Here is a 17,222-nt window from a genome sequence, read left to right as displayed (position 1 = left end):
CATTTAGTGGCTGAAAATAACAACCATTCATTTAGCTTACAGTTTTGCAGTTTAGACTGGGAAGCTCTGTTTCCCTTTACGCGTCTATGGTTTGCTGCAAGTCAGCCAGGTGGCTCTTCCTCTGGTAGTTGATTGGATGCTGGTTGCGGTGATGAGGATGAATGGGGTCTGTGACTCCCATCCTCCAGCCAACTAGCTTGAGCAAGTGTTCCAAGGTAATGAGCAGAAACATGCAAGGCCTCTTGAGGTTTAGACTCAGAGAAGTCACTTTGGCTGTATTATATTGGCCAAGCAAGTCACAACCTAGCCCAGACTCAAGAGCAGGGGAAATAGACTTCTCTTGAGGGGAGGAACTGCAAAGTCACATGGCAATGGGCATGGATATAGGGAGGGCAATAACTGAAGCAATTTTTTGCAAACGATCTACCATAGTCTATTGGCATGTCGTGTGTTAGCTATGGAGGAAAACAAGTCAAAAATGATGTGGTCTTTGCTTGCAAGATTTCAAGTAAAAAATATAGGCACAAATAAAGTCCTTCAAGGCAAAGTAAGGGACATTCCACAAGATATCAGCCAACAATATTCTCTAAAGATTCTGATAGTCAAAAATACTTTTTATCACTGGGACAAATAGCCCCCCTCAGCCTATGTACCAGATACTATAGCTGCTTATTTAGCTACCCCAAAGTATAGAGGCTTAAAATGACAAAATTCATTTTGCTCATGAATCTGCAATTTTGACAGGGCTTGGTGGGAACTGCTTGTCTCTGCTCCTCTTGGTTTCATTGTGGCTTACAGGCTGGTGGCTGGAGTCATTTGAAGTCTTAGTCACTTACATATCTGGCCTCGCTGGGGCTCCTTGGACATCTCTCTCTATCTCTGTGGAAAGTCTCGATGTGATCCCTCCAGCACGGTAGCTTCAGGGTAGCCCGACTTCTTATATGCTGGCTCAGGGCTCCCAAGACACATGTCCCAAGTGAGAAACTGCCAGAAAGAGGCTGTTTGACTTTATCACCTGGACGGGGATGTCACACAGTGTCACTTCTTCTGTAGTCACAGGCCTGCCTAGATTCAAGGGAAAGGGCATAGACCTGTGGTAGGCAGAATTCTGAGATGCTTTCCCAAGATTTCTGGCCCTGCTGTATGCATATCTTCTCCCGGTTATTCGATCAAACACTAACCTAGGTGCTACTGTGAAGGGATTTTGGTAATTAAGCTCTCAAATGTGTTGACCTTAAGAGAGGGAGATTATCTGGCAGACCTGATTTCATCACATGAACCCTTTAAAATGCAAGAGTTTTGTCTGGCTGGTCACAGAAATCAGAGATTTGAAGTCTGGGAAGATTTCAATGTGCCGTTGCTGGTTGAAGATGAAAGGGGGTCATGGAACAAGGAACGTGGATGGGCTCTAGGAGCTGAGAGCCAGCAAGAAAAAGGAGATTGCAGTCCTCCAGCTGCAAAGAACTGAAGTTTTCCAAGATCAAAGAAGAGTTTGGAAGGAGATTACCCCCAGATGAGAATTCAGATGAGAACTCAGCCTGGCTGACATCTTGATTTCACCCTTGTGATATCCTGCAGAAAGAATCCAGTTACGCCTGTGGAACTGTCAGCTAATAGATGGGTGCTATTTTAAGCTGCTGAGTTTGCAGTAATTTGTTAAGCAGAAATAGAAAGCAAATACAGACCCCGTCTCTAGATGGAGGTGTGTCCATGTCACGTTGAAGAACAGCATATGCAATGGGATATACTGATGTGGTCATTTTTGGAAAACACAAATTGCCACAGGCTGTCTCAAATCACTGGCAGAGGGGTTATGTAAGAGTACACTTAGGGCATGAAGTGACACAGAAACCCAGGGGGATTCAAGATCCTGGAATTTGTGGAGATGGGAGCAGGCAGGTCATCAGTGTCTCTGGGTCAAAGGTGGCTCTAGCAAGACACCTGAGCAGTGAGAGTCTGTGATCTCTTTTCTAGTGCTCCACTGTTAATGTGCAACTGTTTACTCTTCTCTGGTTCTTTTTCTGCTACCTGCTGTCTTCCTCATCTACCATTTTACATATCTTTTTATTTATTTTATTATTATTATTATTTTTTGAGACGGAGTCTCACTCTGTCGCCCAGGCTGAAGTGCAGTGGCACGATCTCAGCTCAATCCAACCTCTACCTCCCGGGTTCAAGCGATTTTCCTGCCTCAGTCTCCTGAGTAGCTGGGACTACAGGCACCTGCCACCACGCCGAGCTAATTTTTGTATTTTTGGTAAAGACGGGAGTTTCACCATGTTGGCCAGACTGGTCTTGAACTCTTGATCTCAGGTGATCCACTTGCCTCGGCCTCCCAAAGTGCTGGGATTACAGGTGTGAGCCACAAGGCCTGGCCCATTTTATGTATCTTTTCTCTACCTAAATTTGGGAAATTCTCCACCTTGAGTCTGAAGCTCCCTGAAGGAGAGGCCAGAGACTTGCTTTTCCAAGCTCACCTGCATCTAGGGCATGGGCCTCTGACAGCCCTGCCACTCAGGTGCGCCCACCAAGACTTTTTTTTTTTTTAAACCATGGCACACCATTGGAGTGAAGGACTTTGATTTTGATGTAAAGGAGGTGCTGAGTGGAATTTGTTATGGCAGGAACAAGATTGGGCAGAGATATGTGATTTTTTGAGGAAGAAATAGCGGCGGCTCTGGCAAAGACATGCAGTGCCCACTGTCCACAGTTTGAGCTTCAATTTTGGTGGTCAGAAGTGACAGCAGTGGTGTGTTCCTAGAGCAATCCTTGAGTGTGATTTGGGGAATTTTTCTGTTTTCATACCCTCCAAGTTTGATTCTCTGCACATCCTGGAAAAGATGCCCAGTAGTTGCTCCTTATTTCACAGGGAATACATTCAAAGATCCTGACTGGATGCCCGAAACTGTGGATAGTACCTAGACCTATCTACGCTATGCTTTTTCCCACACATTCATACTTAAGGTACAGTTTACTTTATAAATTAGGCAGACCAAGAGATTAACAACAATAACTAATAAAATAGAATCATTATAACAATATACTGTAATAAAAATTATTTGAATGTGGTCTCTCTCTTTCAAAATATCTTACTATACTGTAGATCTTAGCAACCTCAGCATATTTTTTTTTCTTTCTGTAGTAAGTTTTGAACTGTCATCTTTTCTCTTAAAGAAAGCATTTTGCTGGCTGGGCACGGTGGCTCATGCCTGTGATCCCAGCACTTTGGGAGGCCAAGGCTGGTGGATCACCTGAGGTCGGGAGTTTGAGACCAGCCTGACCAGTATGGAGAAACTCTGTCTCTTCCAAAAATACAAAATTAGCCAGGCATGGTGGCGAATGCCTATAATCTCAGGTACTTGGGAGGCTGAGGCAGGAGAATCGCTTGAACCCGGGAGGCAGAGGTTGAGGTGAGCCGAGATCACGCCATTGCATTCCAGCCTGGGAAACAAGAGCAAAACTCCGTCTAAGAAAAAAAAAAGCATTTTGTGGCTTCCCTTTGGCAAATCTGAATTATCAGCATCACTGCTCTTGCACTTTGAGGTCATAATTAAGTAAAATAAGGGAACACAAGCATGGCAATACTGCGACAGTTGATCTGACAACTGAGACTAAGCGACTAGTGGGTGGGTGGTGCATACAGCATGGAGAGCTGGACAAAGGGACGATTCCTGTCTTGGGCTGGACAGAGTGGGGCAGTGTGAGATTTCATCATGCTCTTCAGGGCAGCACACTTTAACACTGACAAATTGTTTATTTCTGGAATTTTCCATTTAATATTTTTGGATGAGTAACTGAAGCTGTGGAAAGCGAAACCATGGATAAGGGGAATGACCATATTGCTTTCTCTGTAGGTGAAAGCATATTTATTCTGGTACTCTTTGTTTATTGGGATAAAGAAAAAAGAATTTCCCACAGCAGGTGCCAGAGTCAACGGTGATCTGCTTTAGAAAAGGGACACAATCTGGATCAATGACTACTGTTGGAACAACCATGTGATAAATTGTAAAATAATTCATGGCTATTCTCTAACATCGGTTCATGTTCCGCACAGAAAAACTAGGCAAGTTAACCCTAAATTTATCTTTTTTTTTTTTTTTTTTTTGAGACAGGGTCTCTCTCTGTTGCCCAGGCCAGAGGGCAGTGGTACAATCACAGCTCACTGAAGCCTTGACCTCCCAGGCTCAAGCAATCCTCCTACCTCAGGCTCCCAAGCAGCTGGTACTACAAGTGTGTGCCAGCACGCCAGGCTAATTTTGGAAGCTTTTTTTTTTTTTAAAAAAAAACAAAACTAGAGACAGGAATCTCACTATATTGCCAGGGCTGGTCTTTCATTGCTGTGTTCTCTCCCCATCTTGCCCTTCCAAAGTGCAGGGATTACAGGCGTGAGCCACCACTCCTGGCCCATCAAATCTTTCATGTGGCACTAATCTCTGTCATTTCCTTAGAGATGTAGTATTGTTGGCCCTTTTTCTAAACCATGTAATCCTTACTCCATGGATCAGGAGCCATTTACTGACTATGTCTAGTCCACTCCAGACACTGGGAAATAACCATAGGATTGGTCTGGGATACCACTGGGCTCATGAGAAGCAAACTTGGGCTAAAACTCCGTTTGTCATCTGATCTCTATATTGGTTAGATTCTCAATTGCAACTACCAGAAACTACTCTGGCTATTTTAACAAGTAAGGGATTTTCGAGAGCTCTGGATACCTCAGAGAATCATTAGGAGGGCTGGAGAAACAGAATCTAGAGTGATTTTTCCAGAATCCCCCAAATGACAAAGCAGAGTGGATCTGCCAAGGGAGTTGCTGCCTCTGCCAAGACCATGAAACCACCAAGTCAGAATGGAGCCTTCTGAGTCCATTCTGCACTAATTCTGGACTCAGCTGGAGTTGCAGAGCCACGCTGCTTCTGCTGTCCGTACCAGTAAGCTGGATGTCCCAGGTGAACCTCATTTCCTCACCCTAGCTCCCTTCTAAACCAAGCCCACATGGGTGCGTCTGACTAGTAGAACCTAAATTGCTCAGCTCATCTTAGTGGCAAGGGAGGCTGGTAAATGTAGTTTTTAGATCTGCCTGGAAAAGAATAGTGACAAGATGACAGATACAACCTACACTCACATGAGCTTCCATTCTTACTGGGGAACCACAGTACTGCTCTGCATTTTCAGAGATTAGAATTGGTTTGGAGCCAGTGTCCAATCATCCCTAAAGGCCTGGATATTTTCCTTCCCTCAGGAGACAGCTATTCTTGTAAATAGCCACAGATTCCTATGGGAAGGTCAGGGTGGCAGCCCCTGCCTTCCGGATACCCAGGTTCTTGTCTGGTGTCCAGGAAGAATCAGGTCACATGAACTGTTTGAAAGGTGATGAATGCGGAAGATTTTATTGAGCATAGGGTGGCTCTCAGTGGACGTATACTGCATGCCTGTGATGTTACTGCAGGGCCCTTCCTCAAAGCCTCCCCTTCATTCAAAGTTCTCTGGGTCTATGAGCCAATTCCGATTTTGGAATTGGAATCACGGGGCTCAAGACAGGTCTCTTACTGACCTAAAGTTTTCTTTTGCGGGGGCGGGTTAGTGAATGTGGCAGATATGGAAGACTGACTCATTCCTATCTGTTTCAACATCCTTCTAATGAGCTTTCCTATACTCAAGAGGCTGGTAATCTAAAATCTACCCTTTTCCAGACTCCCCTACAGCCATAGCTTAGGTTTTTCCAATCAGATGCACTCTGTGAGTCATGAGTTGAGTGGGGAGAGAAGTAGAGGGGGAAAAGTCAAATGCTTTTTCTTTGTGTAGGTCTGCCAGGTATACTGTATGGCCCTGGGGCCAACATGTCTGGTAGTGGCTTCCTGATTCCCAAGTTTTCTGATTGTGGCAGACTAAGAGTTCCCTTGGGGTCCACTTCTGTGGTGTTAATATGGAAGCCATGCCCAGAAGCCCAATATAGAGTCTGTTTCTTCAGCCTTCTAATGATTCTGCAAGCACCTAATGCCACGTATTAAATTTATTTCTGTTAAGAAAGTGAGATTGGTTTCTGTTACTTAAAACTGAACCCTAGCAGGGCATGGTGGCTCATGCCCATGATCCCCACAATTTAGGAGGCCAAGGCGGGCAGATTACCTGAGGTCAGGAGTTTGAGACCAGGCTGGCCAACATGGTGAAACCCTGTCTCTACTAAAAATACAAAAATTAGCTGGGCATGGTGGTGGGAGCCTGTAATCCCAGCTACTCGGGAGGCTGAGGCAGGAGAATCGCTTGAAGCTGGGATGCGGAGGTTGCAGTGAGCCGAGATTGCACCCCTGCACTCCAGCCTGGGCGACAGTGTGAGACTCCATCTCAAAAACAAAAAACAAAAAACAAAACAAAACAAAACCAAAAACAAAAAACCAGAAAACTGAACCCTGACTGGTGGTCTGCTCATGTATTTTTGTCCTAGAGACCCACCATCACAGACTCCTACAGATTTTATCCTAGTCCAGCTCTTCACCTTTGCCGTGTTGTACCTGAGATGTCATCTCCATTCAAATCAGGAGGCCTAATTCAACTGCAGCATCTTTCATCCACATCCCCAGAGAATAACTGTTACTGTGCTTTTCAAAGATGCTGTGTTCCCCTGATCCATGTATTTCTTAAAAGCCAGAGTCTACACAGTGTCTTCTCATAGTTGAATGAGTGAATGGATTCCACACGATAATTCTACCCCAACATTCCTGTCTCCCTAGGCAGTCAGATTCCTTTTATCACAAAAAGGATTTTCTAGAAACAACTTTATTTCGAATAAGCCATTATTGAGTTCAGTTTCTGTCATCCAACTGAGCAGCCATTCTGATCCACTTCCAGATATTTAAGCTAGTAGCTGAACTTCCAATCTCTGGTGAATGCTTCCACATTAACTAAGCTGGATCAAAAATTCATTCCCAATCCCAGTCTTCACATTTCTGCTCATATAGATTAGCAGCAGCTTGAAATTCTCCTGGTGTATAAACCTTTTTCTCTAAGCTTTGTCTTTGTAATTGGCCTCTTCCCCCAGGTATGCTGGCATCCAGCTTATTTATAATTTTGAAAGCAATAAAGGGTGGTAGGGTAGAGTGTGAAGATAATTTGGAGTTTGGAGTCAATTAAATTCTCTAATATCTTCCTGTTCCAATTCTGTGGGTGTCCCTCTTTCCTGATCAGTGCTCTAACTTTTATATAAGAGACTTGGCAAGGTTGTGATTTCAACTTGGAGAAGTCAATTTTGAGTTTATTAACTACTTCAGCATTGTAACTACAAGAAATGAGATATTTTTAAAGAATAATTGTGGACAGTCCCTGGTCCTCTGACTGTCTACAGAGTCAGGAACTTAGAACTTCAAGTGCATTACTCCTTCTCTAAGCTCTTCAGTACAGTTAGAAGAAACTAGCCAACTCCAATTTAATTCACATGCTGTGGGCTTCTAGAAGCTCATGTTAATCATAGCCAGATTTTCACTGGCCCATCTAGGCCAGATAACTAAAGTGATTCTCATGTCATTCATTCAACAAACTTTATTGGATAAATATGTATCAAGCTCCTTTTATGCCAGGCACTGTCCTAGGTGCTTGGGATATATCAATGAACAAAAGAGACAAAGATTTCTGCTTTTATAGAGCTTGCATTATAGGTAAGGGTTGGGCGAGAGCAACAAATGTAATAAAGAAATAAATAATACTATACTTGAAGGTGGTAAGTGTGCAAAGAAGTAGGAAATATCAAGGGGGATTGGAGTGCTATGGCAGGGTGGGGAGGAGAGCAATGCTAAATAGGATGGCCAAGATTGGGTTCACTGAGAAGGTAAAACATAAGCAATGACTTTGAGATGGAATAGTTCCCCTGACGCCCTTCATGGGTGGGAACTGGAGCACTTTGTATATATTTTTTTGAGACTGAGTCTTGCTCTGTTGCCCAGACTGGAGTGCAGTGGCGAGATCTTGGGTCACTGCAACCTCCATCTCCTGGGTTCAAACGATTCTCTTGCCTCAGCCTCCCGAGTAGCTGGGATTACAGACACGCACCACCACGCCCAGCTAAGGAGCACTTTGTTTCACTCAGCCTGTTGCTGGCCACTCCTTGTGGGAGTGAGTGTGTGAGCGAGAGTGGGAACTGGGGCAAATGAACGCTGGAACCGGCCGGTTGCTCCTCTCTGGCGGGAGCAGGCTCTGTTTGGGCCCTGCAGCAGCGTCCATGTTCTTTCAGCTCTGCCATCAGGGGATGGCCAAATACCAACCAGTTCAGTGGAGGGTCAGGGTGGCAGCCCCTGCCTTCTCGGCACCCAGGTTCTTGTCTGGTGTCCAGGAAGAAGACTCAGGTCACATGAACTGTTTGAAAGGTGATGAGTGTAAAAGACTTCACTGAGTGTTGGGTGGCTCTCAGTGGAAAGGGAGGATGGAAAGGGGATGGGATGGTGATCTTTCCCTGAAGCCCCACCGTCTCCGGCAGGGCCCCTCTCCAAAGCTGCACCATCTGAAGTTAGCCAGATCTACCCATAGTCTCCGATGCTCAGTTGCTTTTCTGCTCGCCACTCAGCCGCTTGTATCCTTAATGCTCAGCCGCTTGTGTTGCTCTGCCAGCTGAAGTCTTTTATGGGCACAGTATGTGGGCAGGCAGGCCAAAAAGGTAACATCTTTGGGGAAAATGGGGTCCTTTAGCGGGGGAGGTTCCAGGCTTAAGGGTAGGGTTTAGCCAGGAGCCCAGCCCTTCTGTATCAACTTGGTGGGGTGAGGGAGGCAGTCAAGCATGTGTGGGGACCACTCCTGGCATAGCAGCTAGTGCTGATGGTCATGCTAACACACAGTGCCTTGATCAGAGGAGTGACAGGCCCCTTGATGAGAGGCTGCGAGGCTAGGAGCAGAAACAGAGAGCCTAGTTTGCAGGGAGGTGAAGAGCCCCTGGCACTCAGAGTGAAGACGGTCAGAGGTGGCTGGATTCTGAGCATCATCTGAAGAAAGCACTGCCGGGAGTTCTTGAAGGGCTGCATATTGTAAAAGAAAGAAGTCAAGGAGGTATCTGAGTCTTTTGTTTGAGCAACTGGATCATAGGAGTTGTGGGATGGAAGATGGCTGGGATGACAGATGGAGTCAGTTTCAGACATGCTAAATTTACGTTGTCTTTTGGATACCCAAACAGAGACCTTTTAGAAGTCTCATGCCAGTAACCACACTTGTTACTAAATTCTATATCCATCAGGGTCTTTGCCTGCAAAGCTCAGAAGCCACACCCTGAAGCCAGTTTGTTAAAGGATGTTAGGTAAGTCATAGACTCTCCAGGAAGAACTCGCAGGGAACAGGCTTGAAGGCAGCACAGCCCAGAGCAAGCCCACCCTTGCCACCATCTGCAGGTGCAGATTCAGTAGCCCATTCCACTTGGCGCTATCACCAAGCTTGTGGCACTGCTGCTTCTAGAAGCTGGAGGTCTGCAGTTATTCCTTCCAGCATGGATTCCACCAGATGCCTCCTTTTTTAGGACATTAGCTCCCAGCTTACAGGCTTCTGTGATGTGTGTGACCGATCATGTGTCTGTGCTCCAGCTGCAAGGAGGCTGGAAAGCTAATTTCTGGCTTCTGTAGCAGGGAGGCACAGATACCAGAGGGAGAATTCCTTTTCAAAGGAGCCGGGCGACTAAGTATAAGAACAATTGTCCACAAGGAAGGAGCAAGGACTAACACTGACTGCGCACTTAATAATGTTCCAGGCACTTTGCTAAGCACTTTATATAAGATAACGGAATAAACTCCTTATCTAATCCTCACAGAGATCTCATGATGCTGTCCTTGTTTTCATTTTACACATGAGGAAACATGTTTAGAGAGATTAAATGACTTGCTGAAAAGGTCGCACAGCTCCTAAGCAGTGGAGACAGGAACTGAATCTAGGAAGTCTGATCCAAGGTCACTGGGATTATGAAGCCCATTTTATAGATGAGGAAATTCTAAGTTAGAGAGGTTAAGTAACTTGTCCAAGGTCGCATAGCTTGTAAATGATCAAGCAAAGATATAATTCCAGTTTGGCCTGGCTCCAAAGCTGGTGCTCTGTTTCCTGTTCTCTATGGCCTTGAGCAATTATTGAGCCTCAAAGCAATACAGAGGCTAGCAAATCCCATAAGCAGAGGCTTGTCAAAAATACCTTATGTGGGCTGGGTATGGTGGCTCATGTCTGTATTCCCAGCACTTTGAGAGGCTGAGGTAGGAGGATCACTTGAAGCCAGAAATTTGAGACCAGCCTGGGCAACAGAGCAAGACCCTGCATCTAACAAAAAAGAAAAAAAAATTAGACAGGCATGGTGGCGTGCACCTGTTCTAATTATTGGGTTACTTGGGAGGCTGAGGTGGGAGGATCACTTGAGCCCAGAAGTTTGAGGCTGCTGTGAACAATGATCATACCACTGTACTCCAGCTGGGGCAACAGAATGAGACTGTCTCTAAATTTAAAAAAAAAAAGAAAAGAAAAAAGAAGGAAAGAAAAAAGGCTTACGTGGGAAGCAATGACTGTACGAAGAGCTGAGAATAAGACGAGTGACCTGGCACAGGTAGATTCTTTCCTGGGATCTCAGTTCCCCCCGTAAGGCCCTGGGTCTGTTCTTGTCAACGGAAGGAATGGGTGAATGAGCAAACGGTGCAGGGATGAGGATGACAGAGGAAGGTCTCTATTATTTTTCATATCATTCTAACACTCTGCAAATATCTACCTAAATCTCTAGAGTTTTGATCTCGAGTCCCCGCCCCTTGGAGTGTCCTGCTTGGTTGTGGAGGCTGCTGCTGCTGCTGCTGCTGCTACAGCCTCTTGGCTTCAGGCTCTGAAGCGCCCCCCATCTCAGGCCCAAACAGGAATAAAATCAGTTCCTTTCTCTATTCCTCTTACTAGACCGAGATCCACTGGGATTGTCTGAGGGAATTCTTGTGAAACCAGAAAGAAAGTTCAAGAAATGATGCAACAACAACAAAATAAAACCCAGGAGAAATAGTACCACAGGAAGTTAAAAGATCGTGAGGAAAGGTAAGGCCTGGAGTCTCTACTGGAGTCCCTGTCTATTTTAATCCCCTCTTCAAGTCATTCATTCATTCATTCATTCATTCAACAGATCTTCATTGGGTGCCTATTCTGTGTCAGGGGTTGGGAATAGATGGAATTGTGAGCAGAACAGATGAGGTCTCTGCCCCCATGGGCTCACAGTCTGGTGCCTGAGGCAGACAGGCAGATGGGCAAGTGCTGAGTGAGTGCCTTTGGTGATGAGACGGACAGGCTGTACTTTCAGATGGGGTCTCCTGACCTGGCAATGGTGGCTGGGGAGGCTTCCTAGGATGGGCATGGGCCAGGGAGTTTCCATATGTCATTTTGTTGATTTCTCACAACTGTGTGAGGTTGCTATTGTTGCTTCCATTTACAGATGAGGAAACTGAGGCTCAGAGAAGAAAAGTTCCTTGCCCAAGTCACCCACACCAGTGTTGATCTGGCTCCCTATCTCCTGCTCTTAGCATGACCTATCTGGCCTCTAACAATTTTTAACACTTTTTAAGATTGTGCTGTGGCCTCAATTTTCTCCAAAAGATACCTTGATCTCTCCCCAGGAAGATCAAAGCTGTTGGAGTGTCAGAACCAGAGAGTGTGGGTGCAGAGCGGTCCTGGGTGAATAACCCAGTCCCTAAGGACGGCTCTGCACCTACACGCTGGGTGTGACACTCATGTGTCTTCTGACGGCTTTGATCTTCCTGAGCTTTCTTCCCACCCAGGAATCCCTCAATCTATCTTTGCTGCTACCAGCACCCTCAGCCTCAGAGACATGCCATCCTCACCTGAACTCAGGTCAAACTCTCAAACATGATTCCTTTCATCTCTTGCCCTCACCATGACTCAATTATGTTGGGGTTGTCAGAAGGAGCATTTGTCAAGACAGAGGGAAACCTCAGGGAAGTGAATCAACACCAAACCTATAAGAATCAAGCTTGAGATCCAAAGGTGGGGGGTGTGTGGGGAGGAAGGTTAGCTTCCCCAAGCTCTCTGCTCACTGGGGGCCCCAAGTGGAGACTCTGCCTGTCATTGACCCCTTCATTCAGTGGGTACTCACCGAGGGCCTGCTCTGTGCCAGGCATGGAGCTAGTGGCTGGGGCTACTACAGTGACCCAGGCGGAGTCTGCCCCAATAGAGTCTTGTCGGGGAGACCAACAGGTAACAGCCACCTCCATACAGTATGCTGCATTCCATTAGGGGGAAGCCCAGGGACTCTGGGCCACACAGCAGAAACAACTAACACAGTCTTGGGAGTCAGAGAACATTCCTTGGAGAAAGTGCTGGGTCAACACACCAGGAAGATGTTGGATTTGATATTTGATATTTGGTGGAGGTGATGATATTCGCTGGAGGTGGTGTGCGTGTGTGTTTGTGTGTGTGCATGTGTGTGTGTGTGTGTTTGTGTGTGTTGGGGATGGGCAGTTCTGGGCAGGGGGAACTGCATCAGTGAAGGCCTGGAGGTGTGACTGAAAGTGGCCCACTGGAGGAGCTGGAACTTGAACTTCCTGGGGCTACTGTGCAGAGGGCAAGGAGGGGCTGATGAGGGATAACGGGGTGCTGGTGGGAGCAGGGGGTCAGTTGTGGAGGACTTGCTCATAGTGGGGAGACTGAACTGTACCCCGAGAGCCACAGAGAAGCACGTGTCCCCTTTGTTTTCACCTTTTTCTAGCCCTGCAGTGGGGGAGGAGAACGTGTTGGCTAGGAACTACCCACAGCTTTTGTTCTGGATAAGCCCCTTGTGCAGGAGAACACAGGCAAGAAGACGGGTCTTCATCCTAACCCACGGAAGCAGCACTGGACTGAGGAGCACCACCTGCCAAACTCCCAGCCCCACTGAGTAACCTCCAGGGCGGGGGCGTGTCCCTGCTTACGAGCTCCCACGACCCCTTCACACCCCCCCACCCACCTCAGAGGCTCCTGCCCTGACCTGAGTGAGCTGTGTCTGTGTTGGGTCCCTCCTCCCCCCAAGGAGTGTGCTCTGTGGACAACAGCCTCTATCCTAATTTGTCCCTTCCTCCTAGCGCCTCCTTCTGCACCCCTGACCCCGCTTCATGCTGTTACCTCCTCTGTATGGCAGCTGGGCCTCGTCTGTCCTGGGACGGTGGCAAGCCTGTACAGAAGTCATCTTCCTTATTTCTCACTACCACCAGCTTCCCAGATGGGGAACTGAGGCTCAGAGAGATGACATAACTCAGCTGACAAAGGATCTGAGTGGGTTTGAGCTGCATGCCCACCCTCTTTGCCTCATGCTGTCTAAAGCAATTACAGACACCTCCCACGAGCAGGAAAGCTCTGGAAATGTCTTCTTGGAAAGCAAGCAGCTACCCATGAACAGTGAGTCTCTGTCCCAGGTATTTCTTGTCTCTGGGCCTCAGTTTCCTCACCAGAGTCCTCAGTGTGTGGAACAAATGCGGTGGCAATGAAGGAATGAGGGCACCAGGGAGGGCGGGCTCCACTGACTTTCTGGGTCATGGAAAATCCATGGTCCAAAAAACTCTTAGCATTTTCTCTGCCCCTGGGTCTCACATCCATCTCGGGCCACGCCAGTCCCCAAGCCTCAGGGGTCCTACTGTTCTCCCTCCTCTCAGGCCAAAATGAGAACAAAGCAAGTTCCTTCCCTCCATTCCCCTCGGCATAGCTAACACATGCTGGGGTTTTCCCAAAGGAACTTCCGTTAGCCCTAATAGAAAACTGCAAAATACAAAGGAAACAAAGCAAATAGCAAATTCAGAATCCACAGCAAATAGTCATGTTTGAGGTACAAAAAGTTGGGGCAGGGGATGCTTGCTGAGAGCATCCCCTTTATACTAGTTCTTTTTTTTTTTTTTTTTAAACTTTAGGTGGAGTCTCACTTCGTCACCCAGGCTAGAGTGCAGTGGTGCGATCTTGGCTCACTGCAGCCTTGACCTCCCGGTTCAAGTGATCCTCCCATCTCAGCCTCCCGAGTAGCTGGGATTACAGGCACCCACCACCACACCTGGCTAATTTTTTGTATTTTTAGTAGAGATGAGGTTTCACTATGTTGGCCAGGCTGATCTCGAACTCCTGACCTCAGGTGATCCAGTAGCTGGGATTACAGGCACATGCCACCACACACGGCTAATTTTTTGTATTTTTAGTAGATATAGGGTTTCACCATGTTGGTCAGGCTGGTCTGGAACATAACTGTTCTTAACTGGAGCTCTATCCTGAGTTCTTTGGGCCCCTGGATTTTCCAGTGTATGTTCCCTGGGGTGTTAATTAATATAAAATAACCCCAGACAAAACTCTTGTGATCAAATCCAGTGGAAAACATGCAGATAAACAAACCAAACCTTTTTTTTTTTGTTTTTGCAGGACTTCTCAAAGCTTTTGGGCTTGGCCTCCCAAAGTGCTGGGACTACAGGCATGAGTCACTGCACCTGGCCAAAGCTTTTGTTTGCTTAAAGTGCTTGGTAAGTTTCCAAGAGGAGGCTACAGAACCCAGAAATCACCTATGGATTTGACCACGAGAAGCGCTGCTGAATTCATGGTGGGAAATGCTGATGATCTCTGATGGAGGCTGCTGGGTGGCTGCTGCCTTCACCCTGACCTGTCCTCCCCAGCTGGACGGGGGACTTCTAGGAGGGGGAGGGTCCCCACTGAAGATGGACACATGTCCTGTCAGAGTTTCTGAGAAGCTCCAGCCCTTAGGCAGAATGGGACAAGGAGAAACAGAGCTGGGTCTGTACTTGGGACTGCAGAAGCTGAGCATGCGGAGTCGTGGGGACAGTGCCCGTCCTCCATCCCCACCTCCCAGCCCCCCAGTATCTCCTTTTCCCCTGATCCTTCCCCTGATCAGGACAGGGCCCTGTCATTGTCCCGACAAATGCCTACTGCCAGTTCATCGCACCTTGTTTTCTCTGCTGTCCTCGCGATCACATACCTTGTGCCCCTGAGCTTGGTACACGATCCTTTGCAATGTGTGCTACGAGAACTGTATTGCTAATAATAAAGACAAAATTTAATGACTCCACTGGCTGAGCTTCTGGTAGGTCCCAGGCATGTTAGACAGACTATTTCATTAATTCTCACCTCGGCAATTCGAGGAAGGTCTTGCTCTCTCAGTATCCTGAGTCTTAGACAGGTTCAATGACTTGCACAAGGTCACATAGCTTTTAAGTGACAGGGGCTGGCTGACTTGGCTCTGAAGTGAGTTCTCTTTGCAACAACCTACCCAGCTGAACCCCTCCTGTGTTTAGAGAAGGCTTCTCCGCTGAGCTGGGAAGATCCAACTTTGACCCTCAATTCTCAGATGACAGTGGTTCAGTCAGGCAGGAACTAGCTGTACTAACTCGTAAACAAGTCACTTCTGCAAGGAGAGGCAGAGGCCAGTGCTTGCGCAAGTGTGACTGATAAAGGAATGGGGCGAGGGCTGAGGACTCTCTGGCTCTACTAATTTATGATTCAGAAAGTCATCAATCTTAAAGAGAGATCTGCATTCCCCAAGCTTTTTTCTCCCCGAGGGGCCTTTCCTATCTCTCTCCAATATTGTGGCTCACCTCAGCCGCAGGGGAAATCTTTCTGGTTTTCTCTTAGGTCCAAACACGAACAAAATAAAATCCTCTTTGCCTTTCTCTTGGTTCTCTTCTCTTCCCTTCCCTTCTTGGTTACACTTTGGAATTTTCAGAGGAAAAGTTTGTCAAGTCCAGGGAAGACTTTGTGGAAATGAACAAGAGCCTATAAAACCCCATGAACTATCCATGAACCATATAGCAAGGTGTGAACTGTTTCCTTCACAGCTGTGGCTGCAGCGGCCCCTTGTGGCCATGTTACACGCCAGGAAATTGAGTGTCAGAGAAACCACAGTTTTAGCGCTGGGAGCGGAGCTCTCTTTCCTTAGAGAGGTGGCCTCCTCCACTCTTTTGTGGCCCAGAGAGGGGAAGACACATGCCCAGGGCCACAAAGGTAGAATGCAAGCATTTGGACTTCCAGCCCTCCTGGGGCTCTTTCTCTTGTATTGCTCTCAGCCCAAAGTCCCTTTGTTGCTGTAGGGAGGCCAGGGAGCAGCCCGGAGTGTTGGGGCCTGCCTTTGCCCAGGCAGGCTCCCTCTGACCGTTCCTCTCACACAGCATTGAGCAGGGTCAGGGGTGCAGAGGGAGGCGGTAGGAGGGAGCCCGCCTGCAGGCAGGTTGGCGAGTCCCCGCGCGGCCTCCAGGAGGCGCTGTGGCGCCGAGTTGGCGAAGCCCTGGGCTCCTCCCGCACAGGTGGCGGAGGGAGATGTTCAGTCTGAGGACAAAGGAAGCTGCACCCGCCTGGGGAGCTTGCAGAGACAGGACCTTGTGGCCGGCAGCCTGCCCTGTCCGGAGCCGAGGTTGGCTCCAAAACGGACATCACCGCCTCTCTCCGGGCTCCGGTGGCGGGCTGCTGACGCACCCCACAACCACCTCCCCCAGACTTCACTTTGCAGACGCTGCTTCTTCTCTCTGAGCCTCTGAATACCGGGTGAGGTGGGCAGGGCAGGATCCCTGTTCCTGTTATGGACTGGAAAACAGTTTCAGAGAGGCCGAGGGCTTGCCCGAAGTCAGCCAGCTGATGAAAAGCGGAGCCTGGCTTCAGGGCTTTGGACCGCCAAGCCAGTGCCCAAGCCCTTTCCTACACGACTCATGGCTCCTCGGCGTTTGGCTCAGGGTAGAGGGGGAGATGCTACAGAGGAAGGCAGGAGCCTTTGGAGTCAGCTCCACTACCACCTGCCATGTCATGTAACCTCCCCGAGCCTCAGTTTCCTCATCTGTAAAATGGGCAGTAATCCCAATTGTTGTAAGGAGTGGACATCATGGATGTCAAGAGACAGCAGAGTTGCCTGATCCAGTGTGTCAATGTGGGGGCCATGGGGCCCTGTCCACGTGTCAGTACAGCCACCTCCTTGGAGATCCAAGCTGGGAATGCCAGAGCCTGGCTCTTCCTCGTTGAGGTGCAGTGAGCTGCCTTAGTCTGTGGTGCAGGGCGTGGGGGTGGACATGCTTTTGCTGCTGTGAGCCAGTGCAGAGATGGAGCCAAGAGAGTCCAAGTGGTGGGGTCAGGGACGGGGCACGTAGGAGGACGGTGGGATGAGTCACTCACCAGCTCAGATTGTGGTGTGAAGGGGAAGGAGTGTGGAGCCTGGGCCGGGCCTGGCAGCACCAGGCACAGACCTACCAGGAAGGGAGGCAGCCCTCTGGGACCAAGGCATG

At 48.0% G+C, this 17,222-nt stretch overlaps 1 long non-coding RNA gene across 1 annotated transcript; it reads left to right on the top strand.

Moving 5' to 3' along the window:
* Window positions 1-10,803: 10,803 nt before the first annotated feature.
* On the top strand, window positions 10,804-15,626 carry LOC129469466 (uncharacterized). The gene is made up of 3 exons (XR_008653044.2): window positions 10,804-11,019; window positions 12,701-13,365; window positions 14,368-15,626. It is a non-coding gene; the product is annotated as an uncharacterized lncRNA (long non-coding RNA).
* The last annotated feature ends 1,596 nt before the right edge of the window (window positions 15,627-17,222 follow it).

The sequence above is a fragment of the Symphalangus syndactylus genome, chromosome 20 (genome assembly GCF_028878055.3).
Source record: "Symphalangus syndactylus isolate Jambi chromosome 20, NHGRI_mSymSyn1-v2.1_pri, whole genome shotgun sequence".
Lineage (NCBI taxonomy): Eukaryota > Metazoa > Chordata > Mammalia > Primates > Hylobatidae > Symphalangus > Symphalangus syndactylus.
Note: the sequence above shows the minus strand (reverse complement) of the source record. Positions and strands in the feature narration are given on the sequence as shown.